Here is a 13,760-nt window from a genome sequence, read left to right as displayed (position 1 = left end):
CCCACCTCTTCATCTGAGCTACTAAGCTCCTCGGATTCGACAAAAGAACAAAAGAGGTCACCTAAAGATGGAGAAAAGAATTATTCAAATAAGACAATTTTTAGTTTGTGGCAGATGCCGATTTTGTTTTCGAGCCTTAAATTGAGCGGAAGTGAGTTCCAGATTTTGGCTGAGATGGATGGAAATGATTTCCTAAGCCATTAACCCGTTTAAAGCATGGGGTTTGATTTGGCCTTGTCAGAGAAAGAAAGTGTTCTAGTCGGAGCATAAGAGGAGATCATGGCTTTCAAATAAGCAGGTGAAGAGCCATAGAGATATGATATGGCATTTATAACTCGCCTATACACAAGTGTTTCAAGGCGCGACGAGGCAAGGGAGGGGGAACAGAGGGAAGACAGACAACTATCTTACTATGCCAGGTGTCATTCAGATCGCAAGGGAAGGGGGAAAAGGAGAAGTGTGGGGGTGGGGGGAAAGAGAGGGAAAAGTGCAGTACATGGGATAATAAACAAGATAAATTAAAGAAAGGAAAGTGCGGTACATGGGATAATAAATAAGCAAGACAAATAAAAGAATGGCCAGCAGGTGGCAATTGCAGGGTGAGTGCAGACTAAGTTCTGGTGAGGGGACTGTAGGGATACAGACAACAGTCCCCAGGTGCAGGGGCAGCCAGGGAGGCAGTGCAGGCAAGCAACTGGCAGGGCTTGTGCCCGCGATCAGAAGGGAGGCCAGGTGACCAGTGCAGTCTCTGTAGTTAATGGGAGCTTGGGGTGAGGACGCTTCTCCCCAGCAACCTCTGGACATCCAATGGGACAGGAAGGATTGTAAAACCAACGGATGTCCACACACTTGTGGAACTCTCCCGTCCCCTGCACACCCAAAGGTTACTGTATACACAAACAATATGTAAATTACCATATAATTTTGTTAAACTGTTTTTCAAAAATATCACTTATGACCCAATTTTATGTAAAAAAAACTGGTCTAGGTTTTACTTCCGTTGTACATATGTTTTTCACTTTCACACAAGAAAACATAAGTTCCAACTATTTTTCCTGATACAAAAAAAAAATATTGCTTCATAGAAAAGCACATAAATTAGTTTGAACAAATTTTCAAATCCCAATTATCAATGGTTATTTTTCAGTAAACAAATATACTCATCAGATTCCTCACATATGTTCAAAGGTTCACCAATCATATGTAATTTTGAAAAATGCTAATGTGTAACACTCTACACATTTCGGGGTAGGTATCCCCCTTCTTCAGGAGTTGTTCACCCTCTTCTCTGTTCCCTTGATTGATGTACAACATATAATTAATGATAACATTTTAGTTTCCATAGATCATTTGAATCATTATTCTGTCATGTTCAATTAATCATCTAGAAATAAGCACCTGAATGTTAAGTTCCTCCACTATATTTATCTTCCAGTTTGAATCAATTACTCGTATGCTTGTACCATCCGGTTACCGAATTGTGAGCTGTCATGTAGCCTAAAAGATAGGCTATATGACAGCCCACAATTGTAGTGGAGGAATTGGACATCCAGGTGATTATTTCTTGACAAGGACTAAAGGAAACAAAGTCTCCCAGTACAGACTGTAAGGGCATGTCAGTTTCCCCATAATAAAGAGGGCGAAAAGCTCAGGGGAGTGCAGCAGAAGGCTGTGCTCCTCTGGCAAAGTCAGACTATGGTGTTGTTTAACAGCAGCAAAATGTTGAGGGGTACACACCTGGAGGGAAAATTACACATGAAATGGAAATCTTTCCTAACAAAGGCGTTGTTAATGCTCCTTGATGCTAAGCTGGCAGATATGATCCCTGCAGAGGCAGGCTCTAAGGCACAAAGATTGCTGTTCGAGAACAGGGTTGTTAAAGAACTCTCCTTGTTATTTCACTGCCCTCGATAAGGCACAGAGTAACATTGGGAAAGCATGGACTCCTGTTTTTGTTGGAAAGGCTGGAAGAGAGATATAGAGGCCGCTCCTCTGGATGTTAATTTCAGGGTTCTTTGCACTCAGTGCAGTTTCTGTCGCAAGGGGGGAATTAAGGGTCCTTGGACTCCAGAGGCGCGTCTGACGTCTTCTTCTCTCAGCGGGGGATGCCGTCCCTACAGAGGAGCAGGTTGTGGTGATTTTGCATCAGGTGAGCATTTTCTGTTTAAATGTTTCTTCCCGGGGAGAGCTTGGGGGAAGGTTAGCTTGTTTTGCTAAAATTTGGCACTCTCAGAGCCAACGCATGGGTCCTTCAGACAGTATGGGGATTCTGCATAGAGTTTTATCGCCCTCGCTTTCAGGTGATTTTGCCTCATTAGCTGGTGTTCAGTCAGGAGAGGCAGAGTTGGGTGGACGATGAGGTGAGTGAGCTCATTCAGAAGGGGTGGTGGTTCCTGCCGTGCATTTGTCTTCCCCTTTTCTCAGTTCCATCTTTCCAGTTCTAAAGCCGGATAGGGAGAGTGGGAGGGGGCTCAGGCTGGTTATCAACCTCAAGGCCCACAATTCCTTTTTGGTATATCGCCATTTCAATATGAAGCAGATTCGTCTGCTGAGGGACTTCCTACTGTGGGAGGAATTGGATGTGCAAAATAATTCGAAAGATGCATACTTTGTGGTCCCAGTCCACCCACCTCACCAGGAGTACCTACAGTTTCAGTGGCGGGATCAGTGCTGGCAGTTCACCTCTCTCCCATTCGGCCTGTCCTAGTCATTGAGGTGCTTCTTGAAGCTTCTGAGACCAGGAATGCCTTTCCTTTGTGTGAGGGGGGTGAGAATAATAATACACTTGGATGACATGCTCATTCTAGTGCAGGAGAAGCAGGTGCTTCTCGCTCGGCTCTGGTTGACGGTTACTTTTTTTTTCTTTATTTGTTTAGCTGAATAATTCAACCTTTCAAATTTTCATTCAATTTACATAAATAATTTCACCCATTTCTTCAGCCAATCCTACACAGGGACACGGCCCTCGAACCTAATGAGGACCCCACACACCTGGTAAACATCTATAACACCACCATTCAAAATGCCATCGACAAATTAGCACCCCAAAAGCCTTGCAAAGCCAAACCGGTTTCCCACCTAAACACTTGGTTCACCCCACAACTGAGAACACTAACAAAAAACAAAAGAGCAGCTTAAAAAATTGGAGAAACACACCTACGTCGCCTAACAAGCAAATCTTCTCAGTAGCCTCTGCCACATACAAATCTGCCATCTTCTTAGCTAAATCTGATTCCAACAACAACCGTATTCAGAATGCTAAGACTAACACTAAGGAACTACTGAGCATTCTTAGAGAGCTCAAATCACCCACACAGCCTCCTAATACCTGCATCAAGGACCCCACCTGGTGTCAAAACATCCAGAAAGCACTAGCAGACAAAATTTAGCTCCTACAAAAGAAAATAAAAATGAAAAAAGCTAACTTAACTCAAAACCTTCTTGATCACGCATCCGTGACTCCACCCCCTGTCGAACCTAACTTATTCAAATTCTCTGCTCTCAGTGTCAAGGAAGTAGAAGAAATAGTATTAAGCCTCAAACCTTCTAGATGCATGGGTGACATCTGCCCTGCTCCCATCATAAAAGAAACTGCGAAAGCGATTGCCCCTTTTATCACTAAGCTAATCAACGCCTCCTTCAAGGCCAACAAAATCCCTACTAACCTGAAGGTTGCGTGGGTCATGCCACTCCTCTAAAAACCCTGCCTTGATCCCAACAACCCCTCCAACTACAGACCAATTACCACGGTACCCTTCCTCCTGAAGATCATCGACAAAGAAGCCTACCTACAGATCCAGTGCCACCTGGAAAGCAATACTTGCCAGGGCTACGACAATCCGGATTCCGACCCAGACATGGCACTGAAACAGCCCTGATAGATCTAGTAACCCAAATTGAGAACATCAAGGACTCAGGCAACCTTGCCCTCCTTCTCTTAGTAGATTTATCAGCGGCGTTTGACCTAGTCGACCACAAATCTCTCTGCAAACACCTTTCCTCTGCAGCCCACTTTTCCAACGATGCCATCCCCTAGATCCAATAATTTCGTAACGACAGAATAACCAGAGTGTTTGCACCTTCAGCCTCCGCAGCCCCATCAACTGTCACATGCGGAGTCCCACAAGGCACAAGTCTCCCTCACACTTTACAACATATTCACCAAACCACTCTTCGACAAACTCGACCAACTGGGCATATCCTACACTAACTACGCCACACAAATTCTCATACACATCACAGGCAACCACGACTCTGACTCACAACGACTCAACAATATCTACCTTATCATCCAAGCCTGGATGGCACAACACGGTCTCTGCCTCAATGGCGACAAGACTGTACTTCTCCTAGTGGGAACCCAAGCCAGACTCAACCAACTGGACAACAAATTGAACTCCTTTAATATTGACGGCAATGACATCAAAGTATCTAAAGATGTCAAAACATTAGGTATGTACTTTGATCCCACCCTCTCGCTTGGAAAACAAATGAACACCACAGCATCTACTACGGCCTACACATGCAAGCTCATTAACGCCTGCAGACCTTTCCTGACGACAGAAAACTGTATCAGCTTGGCCAGAGCTCTGGTACTTACTAAATTGGACTACTGTAATGCACTATACTTAGGCACCTGTCAACACAATCTATACAACCTACAAATATATCAAAACAATGCACTCAAAGCTGCCACCAGCTTCCTCAGAAAACTACACATCTCAGATCTGAGACGTAATGTCCACTGGCTCTCTATCAACCAAAGAATTAAATGTAAGACTCTCTCCCTTGTAAATACATGTATACACAACCAAGCACCTAAATTCCTTTCTGACAAATTCAAACTCAACACTTCAGTCAGACAAACCAGATCCTCCCTCTGCACCCTCCTTACTGTACCAAGGTACAAACTGGAAAAAGCAGGGGGTAGAAGCTTCCCAGTCCTCACAGCCAAAATTTGGAACACATTACCGCATAACATCAGGCTTGAACCCTCCATACATAAATTCCGCACTGTGGCCAAATCTTAGATCATTCAGAATGAAAATGAACCCTCAACGCTCATAATCTTTCTATAGATACTTTCGTCCCCCATGCACTCCGTGAAAATACTTCTGTTCTCTATGCTTCCTATGTAAATTTTATGTAAATACACGCTATGCGCTCTGTTTACCATCCTTACCTGTAATCTTGTTTTTACTCCTATAACTGTATATTTTATAACTTACTGCAATCATCTATGTATGTGTGCCTTCTAATTGCACTTATCTAACCAAGCAAGTCTTCTTAACAGCACCACGATGCCCCAGGGCAGTGGGCTCTTTACAAATTCAAATAAATAAAAAATAAATAAATATATTTACATATCTGTCTGTACCTAAGAAATGTGCTCAGTTGCCTCAGGGCTTGGTGTGCTATATAAATAAAATACAATACAATACAATACATGTCCTCGTTTTTCCACCATAAAAAGGTATAGATATTAAAATTTACTAGAATACAAAATACATATCACCATTATTTACTTACTTAGTTAAAACATTTCTGGCTAACAGATAAAAAAGAACTAAGAGTACATAATTGTACTAGACATAAAAACAACATTATCATTTAAGTAATCTAAATCAGGCTTGTCTCTCTGGGTAGGACAGTATTGACATACTGAAAAAGAGCAATGTGTATTGCAGTTCTAGGCAGTGGTTGAAGTGTACGAAAAGAAGTAGTGGAACTATGTTCCCTGCTGGTCTGCCCCACTCCCCACAACTCCCATTGTTGTGCCCCTCCCACATACAATCCAAACCCCCAAACAAACACATCTACTATTTATAGGAATGTGCAGTGCAGTGCACTGAAATGCAAGCTTCAACTTCTTCCTACACTTTTATTTTAAAACTATGGTTTATTTTAAAATAAAAGTATAGGAACGGTGAAACTTAAAAATAAAAAGTATAGGAGCACCACTCCCGCCCACTTCGACCTCTGGTTCTAGGACTAGTGAGTAAGCAACCCCATGTTTCATCTTTGGTTCGAGCACACATAAATTGGAGCAGGTTATTAAAATGTCTTTCCTGCATAGACGTCAATGCTGAGCATTCAACCACCAAATGTGATAGAGTTTCTATTTGAGTGTGGTTGTTACAATATCGGCAGGTATTTTGATTTTTAGAAATTAGTCCTCTTCTTGCTAAAATCTGCTTTGTTAAGCATAAGTTCATCCATAGTCTTAACATTTGTGATGTAATATGGTTAGAAGGACATTTACCCAGATAGCTCTCCATAGAGCGAAAGCTTTTATGTTGACGGTTACTCTTCTTCAAGATCTGGAGTTTGTGATCAACCTCAACAAGTCTATTTGCATTCCTACACAATGTGTCCAGTTTCTGGGCTCCATTAAAGATTGTCAGCTGTGTCAACTATTGCTGCCTCAGAAGAGGATGCAGGGTATTCAGTCACAGATCAGGTCCATCCTAAGGGAGGTTTTCTTGTCGCTCCGGCTTCTAGACAGAGTCATAGGGATGCCGTTGGCGTACATTCATGCCATTTGTCTAGCCCTGTTACATTATAGAGCTATGCAGAGGTTGAAGACGCTGCATCTCCAGTCCGGGTTCCTTATTCTCAGGTGGTGCATCTGTCTCAAGACGAGATGGCTGAGTTACAATGGTGGCTTCAACACATGGAAGCTTGGAACGGACGAGCTATCTTTGGCTTTGCTCCTGCTATGGTGTTAGAGTCAGATGCCAGTCTGTCTGGTTGGGGGGCTCCAAAGCGAGAGATTTCTATGGGGGTTGTTCCACTCGGATCTCTTTGCCTCATGTCTCAATTGCCATGTCCCTCGTTCTTTCAAGTGGTGTCCAGATCCGGACGAGATAGCGGTAGATGATTTTTTTTGAGGACTGGGTTCAATTTACGGGGTATGCGTTCACACCATTGGCTCTCATCTCGAGGGCCTTGCACCAGGTGCACAGACTTATAGCACCATTGGTCCTCCAGACCCCTTTTTGGCCGGTCCAGGTGTGTTTCCCAGCCCTGCTGGAGCTTTCACTGGACATCCTCAGGCTCCTTCCGTCCTTCCCTCTTCTAATCACAGGCCCGCGGGGGAGGAGGGGTTGCCACGAGTTAGAGTTACAACTTCCTCTCATGGGGTGGAGGTTTTCTGGGTCCTGGACATTCCCAGGCCTTTCATGAGACGCTTGTCAGGTTATCCGAGACTCATGGTCTAGATCCACTCAGATTTCCTACTCATCATCGTGGTCTGACTGGGTGGGCTGGGGCATGGAAAGGGATTTCAATCCCATTCCTGCCGCTCCTCTAGAGATAGTTAATTTCCTGGTCTCCCTGTTGAAGGAGGGGAAGCGTATACAATTATTAACAACTTCTGTTCAGCTATTTGTGCAGGACAGGTTTTGGTTAAACGGGAACCGGTGAGTAGGTATTGTTTAGCAAAGGTGATTTCCTGGCAGGTGAGGTGTTTGAACCCTCTGGAGTTCCAACGAACAATGTTAAAATCCTTCGGATTAGACTGGGCTGCAGTCACTCTAGTACAATGCTGCATACAACCACACCTACAATCAACCTTACATCCTAGATGCATAGGGGCAGGTGGTGGACCATCATACATGGTAACATTGATGCCACTAAGTCTTAGGTCATCTAGGTATGACAACAAGTGGTTTTGGACCAGGATAGAGGGGAGATCAACTACTGTAATGTCCTAATTATAATCAGAAATAACCTCTACTCTCAAAATGTCCCATGAAGTAATGTTTCTCAATGCCGGAATGTCCTGCAGCAAAGACAGGATAGAGCTCTGATTCCTGATTAAGTGTTCTTCATCATGGAACACATACTCCATCCTGAAACGGTTATGCTTTTCCAGAACTTTTAAAGTCCCATTCTGGAAAATTAAGCCTTCTGTCATATGTCCCCCTGCTTCCATCAGTTCCTCCAATGCTCCCTTATGGGCATTCTTGTGTTAAATCTCCCACCTGGGAGCACACATTTTTCCAGGTTAGAAGTAACCTGGGCCTGCAGTTCTTGTGTTAAATCAATTTGACCCTCGGTTAGCAGAGATCGCTACAATTCCACTGTTCAGTGAAGCACCTATGTGATGGTGATGGTTTTCCTGTATCGCTTGATTGGTTTGACAGGCCATCTCAACTAATCCAGAATGTGTGTTATTCCCAGTTACATTAATAAGAGATTTTACTATTTTAGCCTTTCCTCACCTTTTCATAAATATAAACGCAACTTTTGGTATTATATTAGAAGGCCCACCTCTTTGATAGAGGCCTGTGTTATTATAGTCATTCCTGTGCGGCCAAGGCGTTGAAAGAGAAATTTACATTTTTTACCATTCTTGATATTCCGCTTTTTATTTTTTTATTTCTGCTCTGGGGTTCCCTACAACATGGGCCATTGTCACCTCAGTTGCTCATATCCTTCAGGACATCTTTTGCAGCAGTTTCTTCTGCCACTTTGGCTTGCTGGATGTGTTGGGTTATAAAGGAATCAGGGATAGATGTGGCCATCTTTGGGGCTCATTCAACTAGTGGGGCTATGGGCATCAATATCGGCATTGTTGGGTGGAATGTTGGAGGATATCCTCTGTGCAGCTGATTAGTCTAAGGGGTAGAGAAGGAGCTAAGTACCCCACCTCAATCACTTCGCCTATCTTGCCTATATGTTGGGAACCAGAGTGTGAGACACGTGCAGTACCAGTAAAAATACCGATACCAAGGAGAATCCGGGAATCAAGGTTCCCATAAGAAAACCATACCTGCATACGAGACAGTATTATGGCCATTTGAATGAAATCCTAGAAGAAGCAGAGCAAATGAATGGCCAAGACGAATGGTGATGCCACACAGAGCCAAGCAGACGTACATAGAAGAGATGCAGAGACTAGAGAAAGCAGATATTCTATAAGGCATCAAGAAAGCATCGAAGATAAGTAGCATCTTGGGATCAAGATGAAGAAACTTATGCTACAGAAAAGATGAAGATGTCAAACTGTTTTACACGTTTACAGATGCAAAGAAATGCAAGCAGGCGAAGTATTCTTGAGGCTAGCTTTATAGTGAATAGATTGTGGCATGTGCCAACATATACATGTATATATAAGCAGGTAAAGACTGGATGTTTCCACTACGTGTTATAGCAGAGCTGGGCTAAAGAATGAAGGCCTCAATTCCAGTGTGCCGCATTTATAAAACAAGTGAATTACAGAAGTGAATCTCAGAAAGGCGAGGCTGGGTGAGCCAAGAAGCCAAGGCTGTATCACGCTGGGGTGAGCAGACATTGTATACAAATCGTGTGAAAGAACAAATTCCTGTTCAAGAGGCATAAACAAAACAAGGAAGACATCAGAGGTCTATTAGAGGCTCGATTTTGTGGTGTTCCGTCACGTTGAGGTATGAAGTTGGACAAACATGATGGTCACACCTCCGCATGAGGGCAGAGCGTGTCTTCACTCCCCTGAATTCTCCAGAGCAAAGAACACTCCCAAGGACAAGTTCAAAGCCCTAATTGACAGCAGACCACTGAGGTGATGATGGAAGATTATGCTAATTGGTGGGAAGCTATGGTTGAAGGCTAGCTCACCAGCACCTGGAAGCCCAGTCTGCGTGCTGCTAACGTAGGTGGAAAAGTACTGACGGAGGTTACAGTGCCAACCAATGGTAGGGGACCGCATGATTAAGGGTCCTATAGTTTGTGCAGCCAATGAGACGTTGTGTATTTAATGACGTTCAAAGTGACCAGTTTAAGGGGAGGGTTTAGTTGCCCCACCTGATGTTAAGAAGCAAATCACTTTCTTTCACTGCCTTAGACGAGTATGGATCGTATACTTAGATATTCCCTTAGACCCTATCTCACTTGCCACTAGGTTTTTGCAGTTTTCCACATAGGATGTCGTTAGTAATACGTAGGTTGACGTCACCTGTGACTATTTTTAGTTTTAAAAGAATGCTTTTTTTCAAGATGCATTGAGAGACCTTACGCTGAGACGTCCGTTGAGGTCCGTTGTACTCCCTGTTTTAGATAATTGATATTAAAACAGTTATCCTTTTGACAACTACCTGAGTCGTTTCGATTATTGATGTTTGAGTAACTTCTGCTTCCCCATCTATCTCAAAGGTTAGCTACCTCATCTTAAAGGGCTGGAAGACTCCAGTTCAAAGGTTTGAAGCCTTTTATCATAGGAAAGTTCAGAATATGGCAAATGTGCTATTGCAGGAGCTTTGAACTTGCATAATAGGAAACCTCCGGTCTCGACATAGAATGGCTAACCCCACGCACTAACATGCGTGGGGGTTTAGATTCTATTAAGAGACACAGATGTGAGTATTACCCTCCCACACTCTCTTGCTTTGATGTTGTTCTCTCTTCCTCCAGGGTCGTTTGAAGACAAGGTCAGCAAGACCAGGTCAGCAAGACATCTTCGCAGATGTAGCAGGAGAATCGAAGGTTCTGTTGGAGTTCCATTTTGGGATCGTTGGTGATTCTGGTCTGGAGTGCTGTTTCTTGCTCTACTTTTCTCTCGCAGCTGCAGAAGAGTATGAGGGACTAACTGCATTGGGCTTTATAGTGGGGGGGAAAGGCTGATTGGCTATTGATGCCAGGCCTGTCATCCTGGGTTGGGGGGGGTCTTTCTTGGTTTACAAGTTTTTTTTTTATATTGAATGTATAGAAACATGTATAAATCGCTGCTGCTTGTTGAAAAGTAAAGGAATGCATAATACTCACCTCTGTGCCTCTTAATAGAATCGAAACCCCCACTCATGTTACTGTGGAGGTTTAGGCATTGATGTGGATTAGTTGCTTTTGTTGTAGAATGAATGGCCCATTGCCCCCACGTGGTTTCTGAATCATGTGTTGTACTCAGAAGAATTTTCAGAGGGGCTATCTTTCCTATATGCATCTTATAATTTAAACATCATATAATGAACAGGTTTGGGTGGAAAGCAACGCAGTGGCTGTCAAATTCCATAATCTGTGTGGCTTTATGGAGACAGGCCTTAAACTACAGTACATGACTGAGTATGTGCAGGATTAGGTCTACTCTTCACCTGGTCCAAACAGCCCCTTCTCTTTGTCGTGGTAACTATATAAGGTCATCCCTGAAAATCTACAACGTCTATCATAGAGGTGGTCGAGCCTGGCGAGGCCCGGCCTTCAACGGGGACTCCAGCCAGACCCTCCTTTCGGGCCGGTACCCCTGGATGCCACAGACGCCACCATGGCTGCCCAGTGTACAGTGCAAAAAAAATGCCTTTTCTTTCCATTTTACCTGTGCCGTTCAGGCAAAATGGAAAGAAATGCCAATTTTTGTTTTCACAGATGACCATTTCTTTCCATTTTGTCTGCGCTGCGCGGGCAAAATGGAAAGAAATGCCCATACATGAAAAAAAATAAACGCGGCCCTGATGGTGGCTGGCCAGGTCCGTGTTTAAATTTTTCCATTTTTCTGGGGGTGCCAGGGATTTCATGGGCTTGGCCCGTGGTGGGCTCCTAGAGCCAGGCCCGACCCCCAGGCTCGGCCCTACCCATGAAATCCCTAGTTCCCAAAGCTCTTCTCTATCATCGGACAACCGTCTGACTTATCTAGTAAGTAGGATCCTTACATAGGAGGAAAGTGCATGGTTTGTTTAGTGCCGCACCAGAATATTCATTGGAAGTATGCTGTATTGGCAAGCGTGACGTAGTTGCAACAAGTGGTCGAAGTGGGCGGAAGCGGTTGGGAGCGGTGTTCCTGTACTTTTATTTTGTTCCTATACTTTTATTTTTAAAATACCCCTCCCCATCCTCTCTGACCTACCAATGGTTTAGTTTTAAAATAAAAGTGTAAAATGAAGTTGAAACTTACACTTTAATGCACTGCACTGAATATTACTATTAAACAGCAGGCGTGTTTGGGGGTTTGGCCTGTGCGTGGGAGGGGGTCTCGCGGTGGGGTTTGTGGGGAGCGGAGCAGTGCCGGCAGGGAACATAGTTCCACTACTTGTTTTCGTACACTTCGGCAACCGGTTACAACTGTTTGTGGACCGAAGACGTATACCATGTGTTGGCATTTTATTTGAGCGTGCATGAAAATGAGACACTAGTTTAAGATTTGGTTATGAACTTGGACTTGCCTGAGCGTGCATGAAAATCTCGTTCCCCTATGAAATGCTTTCAGCTCCTGAGGTTTTAGGCCGGTAATGAGCGCGCGCCCTTGGTGCCCATTTCACTGATTGCGCTCACAACTGGTACTAACTGGCTCCTGGCAGGCAGCCTCAGTGGATACGGCAGTGTGAAATGACTCCTCCTCTAAGCGGCAAGCCTGAGTCATGGTGACGGACTGGGTGACGGTTCGGGAGGCGTACTTGTTCTGTGAGTGAATGAATGAAAGACTTCCGTTTACGGTCACCTGACAACTCCCTCATTAAACGAGCACATGGCAGCAGGAGGCGGTGTTAGGAGTTGTTCAATCTTACAATGTCTTCCTATTCAAGCTCGGGTTTTACCTATGGTTACAAAATACAAGATCGACGCCTGTACAAAAGGGAAGGTATCCTCGAGACAGAGCTGGGGCAGCCCACACGGAGAGTGAAATACTTCCACCACAGGCAGAACCTCTAAAATGCAAGCGTGCTAAAGTCCACATAAGTCACATGAATCGCAACCTTGCAAAAGCATTGTCAATGCCAACAGGGTTGGCTTTTGTGTAGGCATGGGAAAGGTAGTTGCCAGGCCCTGCTGTAGTGGTATTAACTGTCGATTGATGGTAGTAGCTGAAAAAAGGTGTGTGTACCTGGGCATTTAATAGCAGTGGCTGCCAAATGCCTAATACTTAGTCAGGCCAAAATGATTGGCTTTGACAATGCTTGTTTTTTTACAGGACATCAGTGAAGGGCAGCACATTGCTCATAATTCAAGTGGCTGAAAGCAGACCTGTTTAAGACATTCTTATTACACCAGGATTGTGTTTACAGCTCAAATGAAGTCATGAACTCTCAGAAGATTGCTTTGAAAAAATACTGGCAGACACATCACACACAAAGTTTAATGATACAGCTTCATAAGGCTAGCTCAAAGATATCACAGGAGGATGTTTTGGGCGGGGCAGGAAGTGGGTGGCCATAGCCATGGGAATTAGTATGGCCATTCAGCGGTTGGGCAAATAACCAAACATCACCTACATGCTTTGTGTCCCTCCTCATATACCATGTCTCCCTAGCTGCACTGTAATGCAATAGTTTTGGCTTATAGGTGGTGCTTTACTGCCATTTAATAGTCAAAACTAAAAAGAACTGTAGGGTTGCCGCAAAGGCAGGCCAGTCACGTCAGGCAAGAGTGATTGGGCTGGTGCAGAGTGTGAGTAAATTGCAATTAAAATAAACCATTGGAATCGGTTACCACAGTAGCAGAGTTCCCTAGCCAGAGCAAATGTGCATTACTGCAATACAAATATCAATCAAATGACAATAAAGAGGGTATTTGCTTGCATATTTTTTGTTAACAGCAGACAGTTAGTCATTAAATGCATTTCTTATGTGTTATACCAGTTGCAGTCTAAGCTAGTGCAACTTGGCATATTGTTAAAAAAAGACCCAACCCACACACATCTAAACAATACATGATACACAAGGACCTGCGTGTTAAGATGATTTCTAAACTCTGACCTGGTGGGCAGAAGTTTAGGAGGCCACCCTAGTTTAGTGGAAGTGGGGAACCTTCTGGAGAAACAATCTACAGTACTGTAGACAAACAATCTACAGTAG

General features: G+C 43.9%; 1 long non-coding RNA gene across 1 annotated transcript in view; it reads right to left on the bottom strand.

The window, feature by feature from the left end:
* Positions 1-13,760, bottom strand: part of LOC138503283 (uncharacterized) — a 152,202-nt gene that overhangs the window by 17,148 nt on the left and 121,294 nt on the right. The window lies entirely within an intron of this gene.

Source organism: Ambystoma mexicanum, chromosome 11, assembly GCF_040938575.1.
Source record: "Ambystoma mexicanum isolate Mex_15411 chromosome 11, UKY_AmexF1_1, whole genome shotgun sequence".
In the NCBI taxonomy this organism is placed as follows: Eukaryota; Metazoa; Chordata; class Amphibia; order Caudata; family Ambystomatidae; genus Ambystoma; species Ambystoma mexicanum.
The sequence above is the reverse complement of the archived record's forward strand: the minus strand, read 5'-3'. Positions and strand labels throughout refer to the sequence as shown.